Genomic DNA, 25662 nt, shown 5'->3' with positions numbered 1-25662 from the left:
ACTTCTTGTGAAAAAACGTGATTTTTTTTTTCACATCAGACTCGACGTTTTGGCTGGTACTTCAGCTTGAGAAAGGCTGAAGTACAAGCCAAAACGTCGCGTCTGATGTGAATAAAAAAATCAAGTTTTTTCACAAGAAGTGCTGTCTCCTACGTTTACTATCGGCTGTGTCATTGACTCTCCTGGACAGGACAGTCAAACGACTTGTCCTGCTGTTTGCTAATCTCCCCCCCCCCACCTTCAGGAAGGAGCAGTTCTGCAAGCAGCTTGGACTTGGCTCTGTCACGGCAAACCACTCCTGGTTTCAACTGATCACTCCAAAAGCCCCATAGTGGGACTTCCAACATACAGGTGAAGATCCTCATTGAGCGTTAATATCCGGTCAAGGTAGTATATAGGCAAAAATATTTACAGTGGACTCCAGTGGGATGTGGTGAGTTCTCCATCCATAACATCTAGGTAGAAAAAGAAAAGTAAATTAATCAATTTGCACATATGTAGGTGTTTCACATAATAATCCATAAGCGATCTGAGCAGTATGAGAAAGTAGGAGATATGCTATCTGCAGGGCCGTCTTAACAGCATTATGGGCCCCTGGGCAGAGGTGCGATTTGGCCCCCAGCCCCCCCTGGCCGCCACCATCAAAACCCCCCCATCTATGCAACCCCGCCCCTAGCCAGTACAATTACATACAATAAAAAATACAAATTATTGTTAACATAAACTTTAATTCACAAAACAGTCTCTCAGCAGCACAGCACACATACCCCAGCACACATAGCATACCCCAACACACATACCCCAGCACACATAACATACCCCAGCACACATAGCATACCCCAGCACACATAGCATACCCCAGCACACATACCCCATTACACATAGCATAGCACAGCACACATACCCCAGCACACATACCATACCCCAGCACACATACCCCATTACACATAGCATAGCACAGCACACATACCCCATTACACATAGCATAGCACAGCACACATACCCCAGCACACATACCCCAGCACACATAGCATACCCCAGCACACATACCCCATTACACATAGCATAGCACAGCACACATACCCCATTACACATAGCATAGCACAGCACACATACCCCAGCACACATAGCATAGCACAGCACACATACCTCAGCACACATAGCACGGCACAGCACACATACCCCAGCACACATAGCACGGCACAGCACACATACCCCAGCACACATAGCACAGCACAGCACACATACCCCATTACACATAGCATACCCCAGCGCACATACCCCAGTGCACATACCGCATTACACACAGCACACATACCCCATTACACATAGTGCACATACCCCATCACACATAGCACACATACCCCATCACACATAGCACACATACCCCATTACACTGCACACACTCCTTACTTCATAGCACAGCACACATACTCCATTACTCACAGCACACATACCCCATTACACACAGCACACATACCGCATTACACACAGCACACATACCGCATTACACAGCACACACTCCTTACTTCATAGCACAGCACACATACCCCATTACACATAGCACAGCACACATAACCCATTACACACAGCACACAAAGCCCATTACACACAGCACACAAAGCCCATTACACACAGCACACATAGCCCATTACACACAGCACACATAGCCCATTACACACAGCACACATAGCCCATTACACACAGCACACATAGCCCATTACACACAGCACACATATTCCATTACACATAGCACAGCACACATACCCCATTACACACAGCACACATACTCCATTACACACAGTACACATACCCCATTACACTGCACACACTCCTTACTTCATAGCACAGCACACTCAGCAGAGAACACTTACCCTATTGCATACTCAAGAACACTCCCACTCTGATGCTCTATCCCGGGTGAGGGCTCGGGGGGAGGGGTTGTTCTACTGCGTCCTCCGAGGGGGGCGGGGAGTGCAGGCCACTCTACTGCCCGGGTGGGCACCAAGGTAATTGCAGAGCGTGCGTGCGTACCTCAATGTAGCCAGCTGCAGCCTGCTTGCTTTAATTGATTAGGGGACGTTTGGCTGCAGAGATCTTTATAAGCAGCCCCAGGCCCCTGTTTAAAAACCTTGCCTGGCAGGGAGCAGCGGCTGCAGCTGGCCCCTCTCCTCCTCGGGGCCCCGGCTGCACATGCGATAGGTCTGCCACTGGGGCTGCCTACCATGCCCAATGGGTAAGACGGCGCTGGCTATCTGAGCATGCCCGCACTGACCTTAAAGGGAACCTGTCACCCCCCCCCGTGCCGGGGTGACAGGCTCCCGACCCCCCGCTGGAGCACCCTATACTCACCTGATCCCGCCGGGTCCCGCTTCTGGAGGTGGTCAGGTGACTGAGATATGAGCGCCCGGCGCACGCGCTCCTCAGATGAGTCCAACACTCATAGAGTATGACAGAGCATCAGACTCGCCTGTTTGGACTCATCTGGACTCAGCGTTTGGACTCATCGCTATCTGCTAAACAATGTGACTTTGTAGTACCAAACACCAACCTACACCAACCTGTCAGCACGCATTGGCAGAAGCATTCAGAAACATTGGTACATAATCCGTGACTCTTTCCCACAGATCTCTGACCTACAAAACCCCCTACTCTTGTCATACAGAAGAAGTCAGAACTTGAGGGATAAAATTGTCAAGACAGATATCTGCATCCCCAAAACTTATACACAAAGATACCTAGCAACACCAAAACTGGGCTGTTATCCGTGTTCAAATTGTATAACATGCAAATACCTGGTAAAGGGTACCCATTTCACACATCCAAGTACACAAAAACAATATAAAATCAGACACTTTCTTACCTCCAACAATTGGATAGTGTATGGGATCTGGTATCGCTGTAAAAAAACATATATAGGTAAAACCAGTTTTGGACACCACAGATATACTGTGAGGAAACAGAAACCAGATCTTCCCATCACTAAACATTGCGTGGAAGCTGGCTACACTGAGAAAGACCTAAAAGTGATGATTATTGACAGAGTACCTCCTCTGAAATATAAGGGGATCGTCTGACTCTCTTAAAAAAACGTGAACTAAATTGGATACATGACCTAGGTACATTGGGTGACATGGGCCTCAATGTAGAATTTAAAGTGACTGTACCACCAGGCCCAGGCTGAAGCACTGGAAGCGGGCTGACCCACCCTCAGTGGGAAGTAACCACAGCCCCTCCATGATGTGACTCCATTAGAATCGATAGAACCCTATCACAGAGGAGCTAGGGTTTCCTACCACTAAGGGTGGGTCGGCCCGCCTCCAGTGCTTCAGCCTGGGCCTGGTGGTACAGTCACTTTATGGTCAGTGCGGGCATGGTCAGATAGCATATCTCCTACTTGCTCATACTGCTCAGATCGCTCATGGATTATTATGTGAAACACCTACATATGTGCAAATTGATTAATTTACTTTTTTTTTCTACCTAGATGTTATGGATGGAGAACTCACCACATCCCACTGGAGTCCACTGTAAATATTTTTGCCTATATACTACCTTGACCGGATATCAACGCTCAATGAGGATCTTCACCTGTATGTTGGAATTCACTGTGCGGCTTTTGGAGTGATCAGTTGAAACCAGGAGTGGTTTGCCATGACAGAGCCAAGTCCAAGCTGCTTGCAAACACCTCCTTTCTAAAGGTGGGGGGGGTTAGCAAACAGCAGGACAAGTCGTCTGACTGTCCTGTCCAGGAGAGTCATTGACACAGCCGAGTCCGGACCGTGAAGGGTTACTCAGCCAAGTGTGTTCCTAGGGTGGATGTGAGAGCGTTAGCAGGTTACTATAGCTACTTGCACATGAGTCATCATGTGACTATATTACCTTCCTTGTAATCGGACTCCAGAGTGCAGAGGAGTGGTGAGCATCCTCATCCTGTGAATCTTGTACTACTATGCTTACTTATGTGGACTGATTTACAGAGACTCTTATAGGTCTTTATACAGTGTGGCTAATGGCCAAATGTTTCAAGCTGTATCCCATACAGCACTGTTCACATGGGTTTTATAGCTGTCTCACATAGAGCCCAGTTCACATGTGTTATATAGCTGTCTCACATACAGCACTGTTCACATGGGTTTTATATAGCTGTCTCACATAGAGTCCAGTTCACATGTGTTATATAGCTGTCTCACATACAGCACTGTTCACATGGGTTTTATATAGCTGTCTCACATAGAGTCCAGTTCACATGTGTTATATAGCTGTATCACATACAGCCCAGTTCACGTGTTATATACTGTAACTGTCTTACATACAGCAGTGATCACGTGTTATATAGCTGTCTCACATACAGCCCAGTTCACATGTATTTTATAGCTGTCTCACATAAAGCCCAGTTCACGTGTTTTATATAGCTGTCACACATACAGCCCAGTTCACGTGTTATATAGTTGTCTCCCATACAGCCCAGTTCACATGTGTTATATACTGTAACAGCCCAGTTCACATGTGTTATATACTGTAACTGTCTCACATACAGCAGTGATCACGTGTTATATAGCGGTCACACATACAGCCCAGTTCACGTGTTATATAGCTGTCTCCCATACAGCCCAGTTCACATGTGTTTTACATAGCTGTCTCACATACAGCCCAGTTCACGTGTTATATAGCTGTCTCCCATACAGCCCAGTTCACATGTGTTTTACATAGCTGTCTCACATACAGCCCAGTTCACATGTGTTATATACTGTAACTGTCTCACATACAGCAGTGATCACGTGTTATATAGCTGTCTCACATACAGCCCAGTTCACGTGTTATATAGCTGTCTCACATACAGCCCAGTTCACATGTGTTTTTTATAGCTGTCTCACATACAGCCCAGTTCACGTGTTATATAGCTGTCTCCCATACAGCCCAGTTCACATGTGTTTTACATAGCTGTCTCACATACAGCCCAGTTCACATGTGTTATATACTGTAACTGTCTCACATACAGCAGTGATCACGTGTTATATAGCTGTCTCACATACAGCCCAGTTCACGTGTTATATAGCTGTCTCACATACAGCCCAGTTCACATGTGTTTTTTATAGCTGTCTCACATACAGCCCAGTTCACGTGTTATATAGCTGTCTCACATACAGCCCAGTTCACATGTGCTTTACATCAACACTCTATGACATCACCATATGTAAATCACTGGGGGTGGATTCAGCACCCCTCGTGACCTAATTACACAGATGATACTAATTGTTTAATTTGTAATCACCTATCCCTTGCAACATGAATGTATAAATGTTTGCTTTGTGTTTCATTTTGCACGCTTGAAAATGGTGGCAGACGGCCACCGAAACGTCGCGCTTGTGCTTGCTGTTATTTTCCTCATGTTCATTTGGATAAATCACCTCACGATTTTGGCATACTTTGGGAGCGCTGTGGACTTTACTACATTAACCCCTTAAGGACAGAGCCTGAAATGGCCTTAATGACAGAGACAAATTTTATGAATATGGCCTGTGTCACTTTAGTTAGGATGCTTTTACCTATCCGGCTGATTCTGAGATTGTTTTCTCGTGACATATTGTACTTTACATTTCTGGTAAATTGGAGTCGATACTCATAACAAATCTTTATGAAAAAACCCAAATAATGTGAAAAAATGTGAAAAAATGCATTTTTCCAACTTTGAAACTTTTTTGCGTATACAGAAAGTGGTTATAACACATAAATTATATATTAAATAGCATTAGCAACATGTCTACTTTATGGTGGTGGCATTTATTAAACTATCTTTCATTTTTTTTAGACAATAGGAAGCTTAAAACATTAGCAGCAAATTTCCAAATTTTCAGTAAAATTTCTAAATCAGATATTTTTAGGGACCTGTTCAGGTTTAAAGTGTATTTGAGGGGCCTGTATGTTAGAAAGCCCCACAAAGCACCCCATTTCAGAAACTGCACCCCCCAAACTATGCAAAAGCATATCCAGAAAGTGTTTTAACCCTTTAGGGGAGTCACAGAAATAAAAGCTAAGTGTGTAAGGAATTTGAAAATTTTAATTTTCTGTGCAGAGATTTAATTGTAATCCAATATTTTTCATAATTATAAACCTATTACCAGAGAAATGCACCCCAATAATTATTGTCCCGTTACTGCAGTTTATAGAAATACCCCATATGTGACCCTATTGCGCTATTTGACGCAACCACAAGCCTCAGATATAAGGGAGCGCCTAGTGAATTTCAATGTCTCCGTTATATTTGGTCATTTTTTGACTGTACCACTTCAGGTTGGCAGAGGCTCTGGGGTGCCAAAACCTAAAAAACACCCCTAAAGGGACACCATTTAGAAAACTACACCCCTCAAGGAATGTAACAAGGGGTGCGGTGAGCATCTGGACCCCATAGGTGATTTACAGATTTTCCGAACAATATGGCGTGAAAAAAGAAAAATTTATTTTTTACACTAAAACGTTGTTCTAGCCTTCAATTTTTCATTTTCTTAAAGGGATAAGAGGCAAAAAAAGACACAAAATGTGTAGCGCAGTTTCTCCCGAGTACGGAAATACCCCACATGTGGCGATAAAGTGCCAAGGGGGCGCAGGACGAGCCTCCAATAGGAAGGAGCGCCAATTGGCTTTTGGAAGCTGAATTTCACTGAAAAGGATTTCAAGCGCCATGTCGCATTTACAGAGCCCCTGTGCTGCCAAGACACTGGAAAACCCCCACAAGTGACCCCATTCTGGAAACTACACCCCTCAAGGAATCTAACAAGGGGGGCAGTGAGCATATGGACCCCACTGGTGACGGGCACAAATGTGGAACAATGTGACGTAAAAGTAAAAAATTTCATTTTTTCACTTTCATGGCACAAATGTGCCCGTCATCAAGGGGTCCATATCCTCACTGCACCCCTTGTTAGATTCCCTGAGGGCTGCAGTTTCCAGAATGGGGTCACTTGTGGGGGGTTTCCAGTGTTTTGGCAGCACGAGGGCTCTGTAAATGCGACATGGCGTTCATCATCCATTCTAGCCAAATCCAACCTCCAAAATCCAAATGGCGCTCCTTCCCTTCGGAGGCTTGCCCTGCGCCCACATGGCACTTTATGTCCACATATGGGGTATTTACGGACTCGGGGGAAATTGCTATACACATTTTGTTTTTTTTTCCTCTTTTAACCCCTTGTGAAAATGATAAATTCAAGGCTAAACCAACATTATAGTGTAAAAAATGTAATATTTCATTTTCACGCCACATTGTTCCACATTTGTGCCCGTCACCAGTGGGGTCCATATGCTCACTACACCCCTTGTTACATTCCCTGAGGGGTGCAGTTTCCATAATGGGATCACTTGTGGGGGGTTTCAACTGTCTTGGCAACACAGGGGCCTTTTGAATGCAACATGGCCCCTCGAAATCCATTCCATCCAAATCCAGCCTTCAAAAACCAAATGGCGCTCCGTCCCTTCGGAGGCTTACCCTGCACCCGAATGGCGCTTTAAGTACACATGTGGGGTATTTCCGTACTCAGGGGAAATTGCGCTACACAGTAAATGTTTTTTTTTATCTTTTAACCCCTTGTGAAAATGAAAAAATCATGACAAGATTAATGATTTAGAGTAAATATTTTACAAAAATTACACTAAATGTTGGTCTAGCCTTGATTTTTTTCCATTTCCACAAGGGGTTAAAAAAGAAAATGAACACAAAACGTGTAGGGTAGTTTCCCCTGAGTACGAAAATACCCCACATGTGGGCATAATGTGCCATATGGGCACAGGGCAAGTCCCCAAAGGGACAGAGCGCCATTTAGAGGCTGGAATGGAGGATAGAGGCCATGTCGCAATTACAAAGTTCCTGTGCTGCCAGGACAGTAGAAACCCCCGACAAGTGACTCCATTCTGGGAACTACACCCCATAAGGAATCTAACAAGGGGTGCAGTGAGGATATGGACCCCACTGGTGACGGGCACTTACGTAGAACATGTGCCGAGAAAATAAAAAATACAATTTTTTTCATTTTCACGTCCCAAATGTGGCCGTCACCAGGGAGCCATATCCCTGGTGCCCCCCTTGTTAGATTCCTTATCGGGTGTAGTTTCCAGAATGGGGTCACTTGTGGGGGGTTTCTACTGTCCTGGCCGCACAGAGGCTTTGTAATTGTATCATGGCATCCTCTAATGGGAATGGTGGCCATACCTACTTAGCTGGGGAAAAGGGACAATTATTATTTATTTGGGGGTATTAGGCCAATTATTAGTTTATAAGGTTGAAAATGACAGGTGTCCATCAAATTCAACCTGTGTTGATCCAGAGGAAGGCAAAAAACCCTCGTGAGGCAGACGACAGTAGCCTCATCACAGGGGAAAAATTCCTTCCCGACTCCATAATGGCAATCAGAATAATCCCTGGATCAACGTGACCCCTGAAATAGGAATAAGGGACAGAATTTAGATAATGTAGAACTCCAATGACGTGTGGTGCGCCTTGAAGCGATCCAGTATGCAGAGGCCGGGGTGATCAGGACAGGTGTCACACTGGAAAATGTTGTCCTTCCTGATCCCCCTGTTACGCCACACTCTGCACTTCTTCTGGGGTCTCCCGTTCTCCAGTGTGGGGGACGTCACCTGGAAAATGTTGCCCTGGTGCGATACGGGGTCCTTCATATCCAGAAGCGATGGGTCCACTCCATGGCTGCTAAATATTAGGGCTTTATTACTGCTTCTGATATGTTCGGATCGTGCCGCAAGCTACAGTAGCTCGGGCAGCGAGGGACCGGAAGAGGGGGTGCTGGTATAAAAGTTATCCCCGTACAGGTGGTAACCTTTATCTAGCAGTGGGAAGATCAGTTCCCGGACGATCTTCCCACTTGTTCCGAGGATGGGGGGGGAGGGGGCATCTGGGGCTGGATTCGGGTGTCCCTTACTACATACACTCTAAGGGTACGTGCACACTGCGGAATCGCGACAGATAAGACTTCGTGCATTCCGCAGTTGGCACCCGCCGGCGGACTGATGCAGGCGCACGTCTCCGTCCGTGTCATAGACTCCATTCTATGCACGAGCGGATTCCGCTCTCCGTCCAATGTGTTCATTCTTTGGACGGACGATGGAATCCGCCCATGCATAACATGGAGTCTATGACACGGGTGGAGACATGCGCCCGCATCAGTCCGCCGGCGGGTGCCAGCTGCGGAATGCACAAAGGGTTATCCTTTGCCATTCCGCAGTGTGCACGTACCCTAAATCTGTAAGTGTAACCTGAGGTACGCTCACACAGTTTGTAGAATTTCACTCCATACCGTCATCTCTTATTGGGACGGTACTGGCGGAAAAGACGTGTTTGGGGGGCAGCGTACGCTACGCTACCCTCAGACACGTCACTGGATGATGAGGATGATGAGGATGAATGGAGGAAAGAAGGATCCCCCCATTCATCCTTACTGGCTGTTTCGGTGTCGGAGGCAATAACGTATCCCTCTGACACCGAAAACACCCTGGGGGCCATCTTTATATGGGGACTAGTATATGGGGTATGTAGTGGTGTAGTGTCAAACTTTATTCAATGTAGTGTGGTGTAATGTAGTGTTTTTTACGTGTTTTTTTACAGTAAGTATATAAAAAAAAACCTACGCCAACAAAGGAGTTGCTGATAAATGCCGCACTTATGTGCGGCACTTATAAGCAGACCGTGGCAGTAGAATATAGAAAAAAAACACCCTACGCCAAAAAGGAGGAGTTGCTGATTAGCAGCGCATTTTCGTGCGATGCTGATCAACACTCAGCGGCGATAGGGTGCGGAAAATAGAAAAAAAAAATTTGAAAAAAAAAAAAAAAACTTTTTCTACATTCTGAACATCCCTGTAGCTGCTGATAAGTGTATTACACATATCAGCCGCTAGAGGGCAGCAGAGCGCAAAATACGGAAAAAGCCGACGCTGGAGCCGAAAATAGCCGAGAGAAGCCGAACGTGACGTCACGGAGGAAGCCGAAGACCCGAACGAACACGAGGACGCAGCGAACCCGGAAGACGCCGATCAGGAGCCCGGGACAGGTGAGTAATGTACAAATACCTGCTCTGGACCCCTCGGCTACCTTTTGTGGGACTCTGATGGCCGTGCCACCGGCCCGATCGCCGTGAACGGCCGGTGGCACGGTGACCACCATTACTTTTTACAGTAATGGCTGTCAGTGCCGTCCTCGGACAGCACCGACCGCCATTTTTTTCCGGGTCATCGGGTCACCGATGACCCGGAAAGGTTCCGATCGCCGCTATTGGCTGATCAGAATTGATCAGCCTATAGCGGCGATCGTAAGCACGGGGGGTGTTAACCACCCCCCGTGCCGTGAAGCTAAGATGGCCTGCTATGATTTATAGCAGGTCATCTTCCCCGACCGCTGTGTGTGAACACACAGCGATCGGGGAAACATCGGGCGTACCTATACGCCCGTTTGCGTTAAAGCCCACCCTGCGGGGGCGTATAGGTACGCCCGATGTCGTTAAGGGGTTAATTGGCTATTAGGATTTTTTATTTTATTCTTTTATAAGACTATCTACAGTATTGGTTAAGACAAGATTATCTCGAAATAAAGGTTTGTTCAGGAGCTGAAAGGGTATTGTATATTTAATATACAATGGAGATTTAGATCCATTTACATAAAGGTTTTTAGAATATAATACATTTCAAATTCACTAAATAAAACTTCTAAAAGAAAACATTTTCTATGTGGTAGTTGTCAGCCTTATTAAAACTTTACATGTACAACCACCCCCACTACCATACAATTATTCAACAAAGATACACCAGGGGGGCTTCTAGTATAAGTGTAAAAGTAAAAATAAAAGTGTTATTATCAATAAAAAGCCCCCTCCCGTAATAAAAGTCAGAATTGCCCCCCTTTTCCCATGTTATAAATCAATAAACAAACATGTTTGGTATCGACGCGTGCGTAATTGCCCGAACTATTAATTTATCACATCTCGCACGGTAAATGGCATAAGCGCAAAAAAAATCCCAATGTTCAAAATTGCGCATTTTTGGTCGTATCAAATCCCAAAAAATTGTAATAAAAAGCGATCAAAAAGTTGCATATGCGCAATCAAGGTACTGATAGAAAGAACACATCATGGCGCAAAACATGACACCTCACACAGCCCCATAGACCAAAGGCTAAAAGCGCTATAAGCCTGGGAATGGAGCGATTTTTAGGAACAAATATTTGTTAAAAATGGTTTGAATTTTTTACAGGCCATCAATGAAAGTTATACATGTTATATCGTTGTATCGTTGCAACTTGAGGAACATATATAAGAAGTCAGTTTTACCCCAGGGCGAATGGCGTAAAAACAAATACCCCCCAAATAAACAAAATGCGTTTGTTTGTTTTTCAATTTCACCACACTTTGAATTTTTTTCTGGTTTTGCTGTGTACTTTATGAAAAAATTCAGCCAGTCATTGCAAAGTACAATTAGTGGCGCAAAAAATAAGGGCTCATGTGGGTTTCTAGGTGAAAAAAATGCAAGTGCTATGGCCTTTTAAGCACGAGGAAAAAACGAAAACACAAAAATTTTAATTAGCCGGGTCCTCTAAGGGTTAAAAACAAGAACAACATAGCATTTATAACTATGTGTAATTCACATGCTGTAAAATGTAGTGTGATATTAGTTGTCAAATATGAGGGTTTTTTTTAATGATAAAACTGATAAAATAACAGGAAATTCTGCTTTAGGGACAAAAATTAACAGACAGAGCATCTGCAATGTTCAAGGCCTCATGAACACGTCCATGGCAGCTTTTACTATCAGGAGACATTGATAAGGAAGACTTACAGGAGGTTTTAGAAAATGGCCAGTATTTATTGACCATAAAAAACTGAAAGGAAAAAAAAAAGCCATACTCACATAAGATGATAGGGCAAGGAGCAAATAGCTCCTTGCCCTATCAAACATGTCTCTACATTTAAATATATGTTTTTATTTAAATGTATGTGCATGTGATTAGCAACACATACATTTAAAGGGCTAGGTGCAGCACCTGGCGAAACCTGTTTGGCTTTTTCTGGCTTGGCTGGAATTCTGGATACTCCCATAAGGTTTTTCAGGAAAAACCCTGAAGGGTATCCGGGACCAATAGAGTCCTATGGGTCAGGAAATTTATCTGGATTTCCTGATTAGAAATCTGGATAGATTTTCCTGACGTGTGCTTGGGGCCTGAACTGGTAAAGAATGTGACAAAATATGGTTTTCCCAAATGCTAATATTAGAGAACATAACTGGAGGACAACAGTATTTGTGTCCATTTTCAAGTCCATATTTTTACCTAGAGGAATACACTTCTACATAAATAGTTCCTAGAGATATGTATAATTCAGGAAATCCTATAGTGACTGATGTACATAGTTAGAAATATTAATATGACATTTGATATTGCTATCCCGACTTTTCTTTTGTGATCCACAACATTAGCTCTCAAGGACATAGGAGAAGATTTATTATCATTTTTATAATAATGTATTGCAGTACCCCACGTGTTATCATAAACTGCTGTCTGAGCACACACAGGGTTCAGACTGTGTCATTTTGCAAACTTAGTGTGCATTCACACACACCGCCAACCATTGCTCTGTCCAGCCGCAGCCACTGATTGGCTAAGCGGGCCGTCAATGACCCTGAAGCTGGAGAAGCAGGCGGGAGCGCAGGCAGGTAAATAATTACCTTGTTTAATGCCTGGCAGCTTAAAGTTAAGTAGGTAGTGGCTACATTCTCTCAGCGTAATGCAGAGCCATAGTCCATAACAGTACCAAGTATAAGTAAGATTTAATGGTGAAACTCGAAGCGGACTTCATGTGGTACATGTGAATGCACCCTTAGTGAAGAAAATTCTTGAACCCCTTTTGGGCACCAAGCACATATTTAGTGCTCCCTATGGAACCCCTATAGTGGAAAATCCCTGGAATTCACTGAGAGATCAGGTTACACTACCTGTAGAAATCTATGGCAAGGAGATGGGAGTGGATGAAGTGCAACAAGAGAGATAGAAACACAGAGACATAACTGTCTCACCTGGGTGCTGGATCGGTTTACTTACAATGTCCTTCATGCTGCTACATCTAGAGATATTCAACATAGAAGTAGGAAAGCTACTAAGAAGTTCAAAGTTAGCACTGTATAGGGATAAAATTGGTAAAAAAAATAAAAAAATACTCATACAAATCATATATAGTGGTGCCTTGGATTACGAGCATAATTTGTTCTGGATTACCATGCTTGTAATCCAAATCCACTCTTAAACCAAACCAAAACTTCCCATAAGAAATCACTGAAATGCAGACAATTGGTTCCAGAACCCAACAATAATGATTTTTTTTATTCTGAATAACATGTAAAACAAATGAAACAAACATTTAGAAACAGCTGAATATGTGATATTATACGTTACTGTACAGTACAGAAATCAGCACGTGGAGTATAATGTATAGTAAGGGCATAAACCTGAAAAACAGCATGGGAAACACACGGCTGACAGAGACTGCAGGGAGTATGAAGGAATGAGCAGGGTGTACAGTGAGCACAGTTTAGCAGCACTCTGTCTGGGGAGCTATGAAGAGATTACCTCCACAGTCCTGTCCCCTGATGCAAGCCCCATCCTAAAGTGGATCTGCTATGATTTAGAAGGTGATGGAGACTTCCTGGGTCAGAGTACAGGGCTGTAGACCCCGTTATGCAGACCATGCCCCTCCCAACTCCCTCTCCCACCCAGTACAGGGACCTCTTAAACCAAAGCAATGCTCTTAACCTCTTAAGGATGGAGCCAATTTTTGATTTAGCATTTTCGTTTTTCCTCCTTGTGTTTAAAAAACTTTTCCCCTAGAAACCCACATGAGCCCCCTTTTTTTGTGTCACTAATTATACTTTGCAATGGCAGACTTAATTTTTGCATAAAATATGCTGCGAAAGCAGAAAAAAATTATACGGGCGGTGAAATTGATGAAAAAAAAAACGCAATTCTTTTTCTTTTTCTTTTTTTTTTCGTTTTTACGCTGTTTGTCCTATGGAAAAACTGATATGTTGTATATATATTCCTCAAGTCGGTATGATTAAAACGATATGCAACTTGCATAAATTTTTTGTTATTTGATGGCTTTTAAAAAAATAAAACCTTCTACAGAAAAAAAAAAGTTCCTTTAAAACCGCTCTATTACCAGCCTTATAATGCTTTAATCCTTTGGTCTATGGGGCTGATTGAGGTGTCTTTTTGGCGCCATGATGTGTTCTTTCTATCGGTACCTTCATTGCGTATATGTGACTTTTTGACTGCTTTTCATTACAATGTTTCTGGATTTAATGCGACCAAAAATGCACAATTTTTGCACTTTGGTGAGTCTTTGCGCTTACGCCGCTTACGGTAAGATCAGGAATGTGATAAATTAATAGTTTGCACAATCATTTATTTTTATTTATAAAATGGGAAAAGAGGGGTGATTCTGACTTTTATTAGGGGAGGGTTTTTTTTATTTATAGAAACACTTTTTTTTTTTTTACTTTCACAGTAATTTGGAGTCCCCCTGGGGGACTTCTAATACTGCTACAGCTACACTGATCTCTCATAAAGATCAGTATAGCTGTATAAAACAGCACCGATCCGTACAGGTATGGCATATGTTCCTAAGAGGTTAAACCAAGTCACAATTTTGAAAAGCTGTGAGCTCTAAAACCAAAACGCTCTTAATCTAAGTTACTCTTAAACCAAGGTACCACTGTAATGGCAAGAAATAGTGCTACTCCTAATGTACACACATACAACAGTTACACTTTAATGAGTTTCTTCTGCCAAGTCTAATGGGTTCTGTTATTTTTTTTCAAGCACTTTATTCTGTATTGTATAGAGTATGACTCCTTAGCAACCAACAAAAAAAAAACATATTTTTTGAAATTCTTTAGCACTTCTTTACAACAATATAATATTACAAATTCCACTATTGTCTTGAAATTCTAGTAGAAGAAGCCCCCCCACCCCCACCCCATACACACACACTTTATGATGCATCTATGTCCAAAAATGCAACTTTAAGACTCTTACAGGAATTTTATATTGGTATACAGATCAGGGAACCTCAATTCTCGTATAAGTCTACCTGTATTTTAAAATAGTATTAAGAATGCTAAAACGTCATAAAACGATTAATTCCACATAAAATACATCTATTGAAGTTATATGCCATGCATGTAATTTTTTACCACATCACTTACTCCTATGCTTCATTGACTTCACACATTTAATCTGCAGATAGTTCATCTCTGATATTCTAATTTTCTCTTTGATCATTAAAATTTAATGGAATGGATTTAAACACAGCAATCCTTCATGCATCAATTTGCATTTACAGAACTCACTGTGATGATAATGGTAATGGTTTGAGATGTTTTACTTTAGTCACTGAATCGGAAACTAAGATTCTGGCAACCTAGCACATGCCAGAGATTAATACTTTCAAGAAAAACCCAAAGACAATGTTATGGATTATTAAAATATTACATGGTGTCTTTAGCAACAGCATGAAACATGTTATTCATGAGCTTACGGTTTAATGAACATATGATATAGCATGTACTATCAAGTGAAATTGATGTATGGTATCATAAAAGTCCTATATCTTAAGATGGGAAATGAGCCATGCATTAGATGCAGTGCATGTAAACATGTGTATAAGGCCTTTTTCACATTAAAGTGTCACTGTCGTTATAACTTTCAAAATTTAAACCAACAGTAGACGTGATATAAAGCAAGTTTTCAATTTACATTCAGTTCTTATGATGATGGGAAACGCGGCACTTCTTGTGTTCTAACTCTTTTTTTCCCCCACAGAGTCTAAATACAGGAAGTCCTGTGTTTCCCAGGCAATCTGAGTGCTTACAGATAAGGTAGTCATGTGATTGATTAAAACATTGAGAAGTGACTCTCTTCATGTGTTTAGTTTTTTTTTTGTTTGTTTTTTTTCAACCAGCACAATATTAAAAATCTGATTGGTATCTAGGGGCAACTGAGCCAGTTTCACTTTACACCATGTTTGATAAACATCCCCCTTTATTTTTAAGTTTTCTATGTTTAAATCAATGGTACACATGTGGTCAAACTGTGGTCCATGCTCCCACCATGCCGATATTAATCCTTTCTCTTTTTTAAAAAAAAGAGACCAAACACAGGAAGTCCCAGTCTTTTGTCACAGAATAAAAGACACCTGTTACTCATGCAAGTTGCATATCAACTAAAGGGGAAATTACAGGTATTAATTATTTAATTGCCGTCCAGCCACCCTTCATAATGCAATGAAACTCCAATGTGTGCAAACATACTCTAATGCAATAGTTTAGTTGGTATAATGTCACTGTGTGGTTACAGAGGTTATAGTGCTATGTGACAGGAGAGCTGACCATACAATGTGAGCACCCCCAAAATTCTCTGCTATTGAATGTGGCTATGCAGCAGCTGTACACATGCGCAGTGAAGACTTGTCCCGCTCTGTGCGCACTTTATATTGGCTGTCAATCAATACCAGGCCATGTCTTTGACTTCCTGTATTTGGTCCCTGTTTTTGAACAGAGAAAAGAACAAATATTAACACAGAGGGAGCTTGGCCCACAGTTTGACAGGAAGGGAGACACCTAATGGCCACGAGAGTACTGTATATTGCAAAAGTGCTTGCAATCACAACCCCTGTTGATTTCTTAAAAGTCCAAGCAGGGCTCTCACAGTATAGAACTTGTAAATGAATGATTAATGAAAACATCAGAGTATCTGTAAACTGAGAAACTAGAGCACATTTTAGTATGCTGCACAAACTATAGATTTCCAGTAGCAGTCTAGTGGAAATATATTCAATAATAACTACATTTATGTAGTGCTAATGCACTTCTCTCTGAAGACGACTGGAGATATGTATATAACTTCACATTGTTGGAGCTACCACTCTTTTTCACAGCCCTGTTGGTGATTTTAAGATACTGTTGGTGTTGCAGAATAGCCTCTTTATAATCGCTTGGTGAAGACACCGTAATGCTTTACATACAGTGAGGAAAATAAGTATTTGATACACTTCTGATTTTGCAAGTTTTCTTTCCTACAAAGAATACAGAGGTGTGTAATTTTTATCGTAGGTAGACTTCATCTGTGAGAGACAGAATCTATTTAAAAAAATAAAAAATACAGAAAATCACACTGTTTGATTATTAAATAATTAATTAGCATTTTATTCCAAGAAATAAGTATTTAATACAGCAGGAAAACAGAACACAATATTTAATACAGAAAATATTGTTTACAATTACAGAGTTCAGATGTATCCTGTAGTTAAAAGAGAAGGAAATGTACCAGCATCCCAGGACACGGTGGCAATGCTACAATAGTAGTTTATTCCATCTTACCACAAGATAAAATAAACTAGTCTTGTTGCATTGACACCGCCTCTTGGGATGCTGTTACATTTTCCTCTAATATGGCCCTATGGACAAAGTGGCTGGTAGCTGTGCATCGTATTTTGTGTGTGTGTGTGTGTGTGTATATAATATATATATATAATATATGAAAATGTACCCGGCGCTGCCCGGGTATAAAGTGTCAGTGTGTTAATTAGATTTGTTTCAAGGTCGCCCAGGAGGCAAATCTATGCCCTTGTTTTTTTTGTTTAAGGGGAAATCGCCAGGAGCCCTATATATCCCTTTATACGCTATATACCCCAACAGTTCTGCACTGTTTATGTAAATTGTAGGTCAGAAATAAACTAAAAACTTTAAACATCCTAAATACCTAATAGCCAAACTGAGATGTCATCATGTGATCATACTGTATACAGAGCCTGGTTATATACAACATTGGCAGTTTTATATACAGAGCCTGGTTATATACAACATTGTCAGTGTTATATACAGCCTTGTTATATACAGCATTGTCAGTGTTATATACAGCCTGGTTATATGCAACATTGGCAGTGTAATACAGAGCCTGGTTATATGGAACATTGGCAGTGATATACAGTTTACAGCCTGGTATACAACATTAACAGTGTCATACTGAGCCTGGTTATATTGGCACTGTTATATACAGCCTGGTTATATACAACATTGGCAGTGTTATATATAGCCTGATTATCTACAATATTGGTAGTGTTATACAGAGCCTGGTTATATACAACATTGGTAGTGTTATATACAGCCTGGTTATATACAACATTAGCAGTGTTATAAACAGCCTGGTTATGTACAAAATTGATAGTGTTATGCTAAGCCTGGTTATATATAACATTGACAGTGTAATAGGGTTGAATGACACTGGATCTGCAGCAGATTTCACTGCAAATTCACAGCGTGAAATCAGCTGCGGATACGGTAGGTGTGAAGGCACCCTTACTGTATTTATTTCTGTGGATCTGTTGTGAGGCAGTTGGCCCTAGCAACCAATCAGATTCCAGCTCCCTTTGAAAATTAAAGTAGTAATCCTATTGGTTGCTAAGACTTCCAACTGTCATTTTTGCTGGAGAGCTAATTATATCACCTGTGTGTGCAGTGTGGAGATTCTCCCATTCATCTTTATGGGGAGCTCTTTTCCTTCCCCCTCCCCTCCTGTACATCTGGCCACCTTCACTCTAACCTTCCTGAGCAGCCAATGTATCTGTGGGCCAAATTTGGGGTCAAACGGTTCTGGCATTTGGGAGTCTATTCGGGACAGACAGACAGACAGACTTTCATTTTTATGATATATATAGTATAGTCTAATGGCTTGCTAAAGAGGAGTGCTTTGGATCTATCTAGTTTCCTGTAGTTCTTGACCAAGTCTGCAAAAGCTGCAGCAGGGATATTTCCCCATTCCATACAGATCTTTTCCAGATCTTTCAGGTTTCAGGGATGTCACTGGTAAACACTGAGTTTCAGCTCCCACCGAAGATTTTTTTATTGGGTTCAGGTCAAGAGACTGGCTAGGCCATTCCAGCACCTTGAAATGCTTCTTACAGAGCACCTCCTTAGATATGTGTTTTAAGTCATTGTCATGCTAGAAGACCCAGTCACGACCCATCCTCAATGTTCTTTACCGAGAGAAGGAGCTTGTTGGCCAAAATTTTGTGATACATGGCCCCATCTATCATCTCCTCAGTATGGTGCAGTAGTCCTATCTCCTTTGCAATAAAGCACCCCCAAAGTATGATATTTCCACTCCCACTACTTCATAGTTGGGACCAGGGGTGTAGCTAATGTCTCCTGGGCCCTGGTGCAAGAGTGCAATAGGTCAACTTGGGCCCCCCTTCCTCGACCAAGCGATGCTATCGGTGTATATATATATATATATATATATATATATATATATATATATATATATATATATATATATAATCTCAAGACTGACATTACCAATAATACCAGTATATAGGAGGAAAATATTATCACCATAGATATTACCGCCATACTGTCACTTACCAAATCCTGTATACTGAGACCATTATTGCCAATAATATCAGTATACTAGGGGAAAATATTACTGCCACACCACTGCCATCACCATCATCACCATATTGTTACTGACCAAATCCTGTATACTAAATCCAATAAAACACTGTACCAGATTACAAGTAACAAACACCACCACATACTGATTAACACCACCACATACTGACCAACACCACCACTGTTACTGACTAACACCACCACATACTGACTAATACCACTGCTGCTACTGAATAATTCACTGTACACAGATCACTATCCCCTCATCCAGTCATATAGAGGTGGATGCAGCTCCACACAGGTTCTGTACACCATATACACTACAGTGCAGTGGACCTCTGTGAGGTCCACTATAGTACATGCCCTATTGTATACACCCCCGTGTAGTCCCCCTTATAGATGGCCCCCAATGTTTCTGTCAGGGCCCCTAGGAACACAGAGACACAAGACAAGTGGGCCCTATGGCTAAGACCCCCCACACTGTCCCTACCTGCTTGCAGAGCAGGCCCTAACTGGGCGGCGTTCCCTACGCTGCAGTAAGTGCAAATACACAAAACAAGACGAGACAAACTAACACAGTAAAGAATAGTCGGCGGGCAAGGTTGGCAACAAACGGGCAGCAGAAGTACAGAGTCAGAATCCACAAGCGAGGTCACGAAATCCAGGTCAGAAACACTAATAAACACGGAACAGAGATACAAGGAAAGGTACAAGGAACTAAACGCAATAACAGACAGTAAACAAGGTACACGGAGAAACAGAAATCAGAGACAATAACCAGGTAACTAGAGGACAAGGCAAGGAACACTGAACCAAAAGACAAAGGCAAGAAACAAGCAAAGGGATCAGGAACTAGGAATACAGACAAACTGAGGAAAGGCAGGATCTAGCTGACAGACAAGTTGAACAACGCTATCAAGAGCACTGAGTGAAGGGAGAGGCACAGGTATAAGGGATCAGAAGTCCCGAACTCCAAGCAGATAGGTGGAGCAGGAGAAACACACAAGAAATCACAGAAAGCCAGAGGTGAGGAGACCTGTCAATCACAACACAGCAGACACAATTAGTGAATAGACCACAGCAAGGAAAGTGCAGGGAGAACTAAGAAAACATGGACCGGAACACAGAAGACACAAGAAGAAAACACAGTAAAACAAGGAACGGATCATGGCCAAAAGCGCAGTCTTTGGCGCAGAGGTCGAAACTTCGCAGCAGAGGGTGACACTGATGCCTTTTCAGGCACGATCATGACAGTTTCCCCCTTTATAGATGCCCCTCTGTAGATCCACAAAGAAATGCACATGGACCGGCACTACACCATATAATCACTCACTGCAGCATAGGCATATTGACTCTGACCTCGTGGGAACCTGGAAGCGTAATACTGAAGATAGGGGTGGTGCTCAGCACACAGTTCACAGTTTATAAACAGTATCAGAGTATAGAAAATGAAATTGTGGCACTCACCCGGTCTATTCTTCAAGTTTTATTGTAGTAAACTGAACATAAAAGTCACTAGGACGCGGGAGGGCGAACAGTGGTGCATACAGCGACCGCCGTTTCGTGCGCAGGCGCACTTTGTCATGGCTAACACCTCTGTGTTGTCACCCAGATAGATGGTCCCCCCTGTATCCCCCTTATAGATGGTCCCCCCCTGTATCCCCCTTATAATGGCCCCCAGTCTGTGCAAAAAAAAAAAAAAACACAACTCACCTGACAACTCGCTCCCCGCCATGGCTCTTCTCTCCTCCTGTCCTCCAGGTTTGTCAGCTGACGCACAGTTCCTGGCTCTGCACGGTCCCATCCCCGGCAGCACATACATGAGTGAGGTCAGTGTGCACCGGGGATGTTACTTCTGGCATAGGGGCCGCTTGCTATAGACGCTCTCTGTGCCGGAAGTACAATCCCGGGCGCACACTGACCTCACTGACGCATGTGCTGCAGGGGATGGGACCGTGTAGAGCCGGAGAGCCGTGCTTCAGATGGGGGCCCGTCCCAGACTCCCTCTCGTGATCGCAAGGGGGAATGGGAGGGGGGAAGTGCGGTGCCATTGGGGGCCTCGTGGGCCCTCCCTTGGTAGCGGCCCAGCCACGGCTGCGACGGCGGTAGCTACACCACTGGTTGAGGCTGTGTTCTTGGGGTTGTACTCTCTCATTTTCTTTACTCCAAACACAACGAATGGAGTTAATACCAAAAAATTCTTTTTTGATTTCATCTGACCACATGGCCTTCTTCTGTGCCTCCTGTGGATCATCCAAACGCTCATTGGTGAACTTCAAACAGGCCTGAACATGTGCTGGCGTGAGCAGGGAAACTGAGTGCCCTGCAGGATTTCAGTTCATTACGGAGTAGTGTGTTACTATTGGTAAACTTAAAGATAGTGGTCCCAGCTCTCTTTAGTTCATTGATGAGGTCCTTGCATGTAGTCTTGAGCTGATTCATGACCTTTTTCAAAATTTCTTACCCCTTGGAAAAAGATCTCGTAAAAAGCTACACCATGATAAAGATATGTTTTTATTTTTATTCTCTAGTAATTGTGCCAACCGTTGTTGCCTTCTCACCAAACTGCTTGCCTATTGTTCTGTAGCCCATCCCAGCCTTGTGCAGGACTACCACATGTTCTTGGTGTACTTGGAAAGCTTTTCGGTCTTGGCTGTGGTGGGGACATTGGAGTATGATAAATTGAGTGTGTGGGCAGGAGGATTTTTTTTTACAGGTAAGTTCATACAGGTGCAATTAATACAGGTAATGAGTGCAGACCAGGAGGGCTTCTTATGCTACATTTACACAGGACGATAATTGACCCGATCGCACGATTAACGATTTCGCAAGAACGATGTGTTTTCCATAACAATCAGCATTTAGATGGAACGATAAATCGTATGGAAAAATTGTTTTGCGATCGTTTTAAGATCGCTTAAGCCGGCCGAAAGCCCGCCCGCAGCCCTGCCCCCCTCCCGCCTGCAGCCCGGCCCCGCATCCTACAGCCCCCTGCGCCGACTCGATTGCCCCCCGCCATCTGATCAGCACTCCTGCCGCTCCGATTGCCACCCTTGCTGCCCCGATCGCCCCTGCCACCCCAGCCACGAGCATACCTTACCTACTCGGCATAGCGGGTGTTCGAAATTCCTGGCTCCCCTCTTCAGTGCATTGATTGGCTGAAGAGGGGAGCCGGGAATTTCAAACAGCTCCTCTTCTGAAGAGGAGCACTGATTGGCTGAAGAGGAGCTGTTTGTTATTCCCGGCTCCCCTCTTCAGCCAATCAATGCACGGCAGCACTGATTGGCTGAAGAGGAGCTGTTTGAAATTCCCGGCTCCCCTCTTCAGCCAATCAATGCACTGAAGAGGGGAGTCAGGAATTTCGAACACCGGCAACACCGAGCAGGTAAGGTATGCTCCTGGACGGGGTGGCGATCGGGGCGGCGGGGGTGACGATCGGGGCGGTGGGGGTGACGATCGGGCCCGCGGGGGTGGCGATCGAGCCGGCGTAGGGGGCTGTAGGATGCGTGGCCGGGCTGCGGGCAGGGGTCGGGCTGCGGGCGGGAGGATTTTCGCGACGACCGTTTACACGAAGCGCTCAGCGAAATTTTAGCGAACGACCAACAATGATTTGAGAACTTGTTCAAAGATCAAAATGAACGATTTCTCGCTCGTCGTTTGATCGTTCACTGCGTTTACACGTACGATTATTGTTCGAATTCGATCGATATTGCGCACATTCGCACGATAATCGTTACGTGAAAACGCACCATTAAACTAACTAATAGGTCTGGGCTTCCTAAAAACAAACAGGGCTGTGAGGGGCAACATTCTTGCTGGATATTAGGTGATCAAATATTTTTTCATGCAATAAAATGAAATTTAACTATTTAATCATGCAACATGATTTTCTGTATTTTTTAAATAAATTCTGTCACTGGCTACATTCACACAACGTTTTTTCAGCTCCGTTTAAAATGACATATGTCATTTTGAGAAGCAGGCTAAAAAGAAGAGAGAGGCGCCATAGGGTAATAACATCAATGATTGGGTAGGAAAGGGGAGCACATATGGTTATGCTCACCTTTACGTGTTGTACAAAGAGTACAACACCTTGTAGCGCTATCAGTGAAGATAGAGAGGATGTCTGCAGCAGCCAGTCCCAGGGTTTGCTGTCAAGGATCTTTAAGCCACGAGATCCACGATGCCAGAAAGTGGTGATGTGTCACAGCCTCGGAATTACGCCGGGCTGAAGCAAGAGGACCTTGTTCGACGCTGAACGGTACTTAGTACAATCGGGTATATTAAGAAATAATTTAAATTGAGACAATAAATTATTTCTTAATATACCCGATTGTACTAAGTACCGTACAGCGACGAACAAGGTCCTCTTGCTTCAGCCCGGCATAATTCCAAAGGCTGTGACACATCACCATCTGTCATTTTGAGTCTAAACTAACGGACGTCATTTAGCAGCCTGGCCTCCCCTTAGTGCAATGACGGCTGTTGGTTCATTCCTCTAGTTTGGGGTTACTAATTGGCTTTTGGGTGTGGCCTAATTGAAAGTCCATTGAATTTAATAGTTAAAATGAAAGATGAACAGTGACAAAAGAAAAACTGTGTGAACAACTAATAAAAAATGTCTGCTGTTTGCAAAAGACATCCAAAAATAATTGTCATGATCATTATTTTGACGTCCGCAGTGATAACGCACAGTATTCAATGCATTGTGTGCAATCTCTTTCCATTGACTTCAATGCATTGCCATTGCAGTCAGTTAAAGTGACTCTGTACCCAAAATCTGCCCCCCACAAACTGCTTGTAGCTTTTTATAGCTGCTTTTAATCCAAGATCTGTCCTGGGTCCGTTCAACAGGGGATGCAGTTTTTGTCCTAAAAAACAACTTTTAAACTTGCAACCCTGTGTCAAATTGGTGTAATCTAGAGTGTCTGTGCATTAGACTTGCAACGCATCTTTGTCCCTCCTCCCCGTCCTCTTCACTATTAGGAATGCCCCTGGCAGCATTTTTTCTATTCCTCACCTGTCTGAACATTGCACATGAAATGGATTGATAAGGCATGTGTGCAGTTGTTTGACAAAGGATGAATAGAAAAAAAACTGCCCAGGGGCATTCCTAATGCTGAAATGAGTGGGAAGGAGGGACGGAGAGACAGTGAAAGTTTAATGCACAGACACTCTCGGCCACGCCAATTTGACACAGGGCAATTTGACACAAGTTTAAAAGTTGTTTTTTTTAGGACAATAACTGCATCACCTGCCGAACAGACCCCAGCACAGATCTTGGATTAAAAGCAGCTATCCGAAGGTACAAGTGGTTGGGAGGGGGCAGATTGTGGGTACAGAGTCGCTTTAAATCACGGCAAAATTTGACTTTCTTTAAATAGCAAAAATGGCCGCCTTTTCTCTATTTTTGACGTTGTGTGAACATAGCCTCTCACAGTTGAAGTGTACCTACAATAAAAATGACACACCTTTCCATTCTTTGTAGGTGGGAAAGCTTACAAAATCAGCAGTACATACAATATGTATTAGTTTAACACAAGTATTCGTTTCATTGGCCCAAAAATTGGTTTCAGTCAGAAAATTTAATTCTCGCTAATCCAGCCCGGTTTCCCTCATTTTCAGTTTTGGCGTTATATTTTGCTCAGAACACTCATTCCCATTGAACTGATCTATATAAGTGGAGTGAAAGGATGGAATCATGCTGAGTGTTTTTTGTCTGTTTTATTTTCAAAACATTCAATTTTGTCATACAAAAAAAAAAAAAAGGTCAACCAAATTTCTGTACATTAAAAATATCTATTTATACATTGCAATCCATTAAACATTTTTTTTTTATAAAAATGGATTCTGTGAATAGTATACTACAGCATTCATTTTTAACATCTGTTAACCTATAGATTTTGTTTCCTTTTAACATATATGTTGAACTGAAACAAAACCACAGTGTGAACTCAGCCTTAGCCTTTACTTCCTTACTTTTATGAGACAACATATTATTCAGCACTTTACAATAGAGAATGCTACAATTTTCTCTAATGCAAAAGGGTGTATTCCTGAATGTGCTTGAATGAAACCTTTCAGGTTATTTATGAGGGCAGACAGGCACAGTGTCTTCAGCTACCTATTGCTAATGCTGTGGTGTAGAGTAGTCAAAGTGTCACTG

Source organism: Dendropsophus ebraccatus, chromosome 5 (genome assembly GCF_027789765.1).
Source record: "Dendropsophus ebraccatus isolate aDenEbr1 chromosome 5, aDenEbr1.pat, whole genome shotgun sequence".
In the NCBI taxonomy this organism is placed as follows: domain Eukaryota; kingdom Metazoa; phylum Chordata; class Amphibia; order Anura; family Hylidae; genus Dendropsophus; species Dendropsophus ebraccatus.
Note: the sequence above shows the minus strand (reverse complement) of the source record.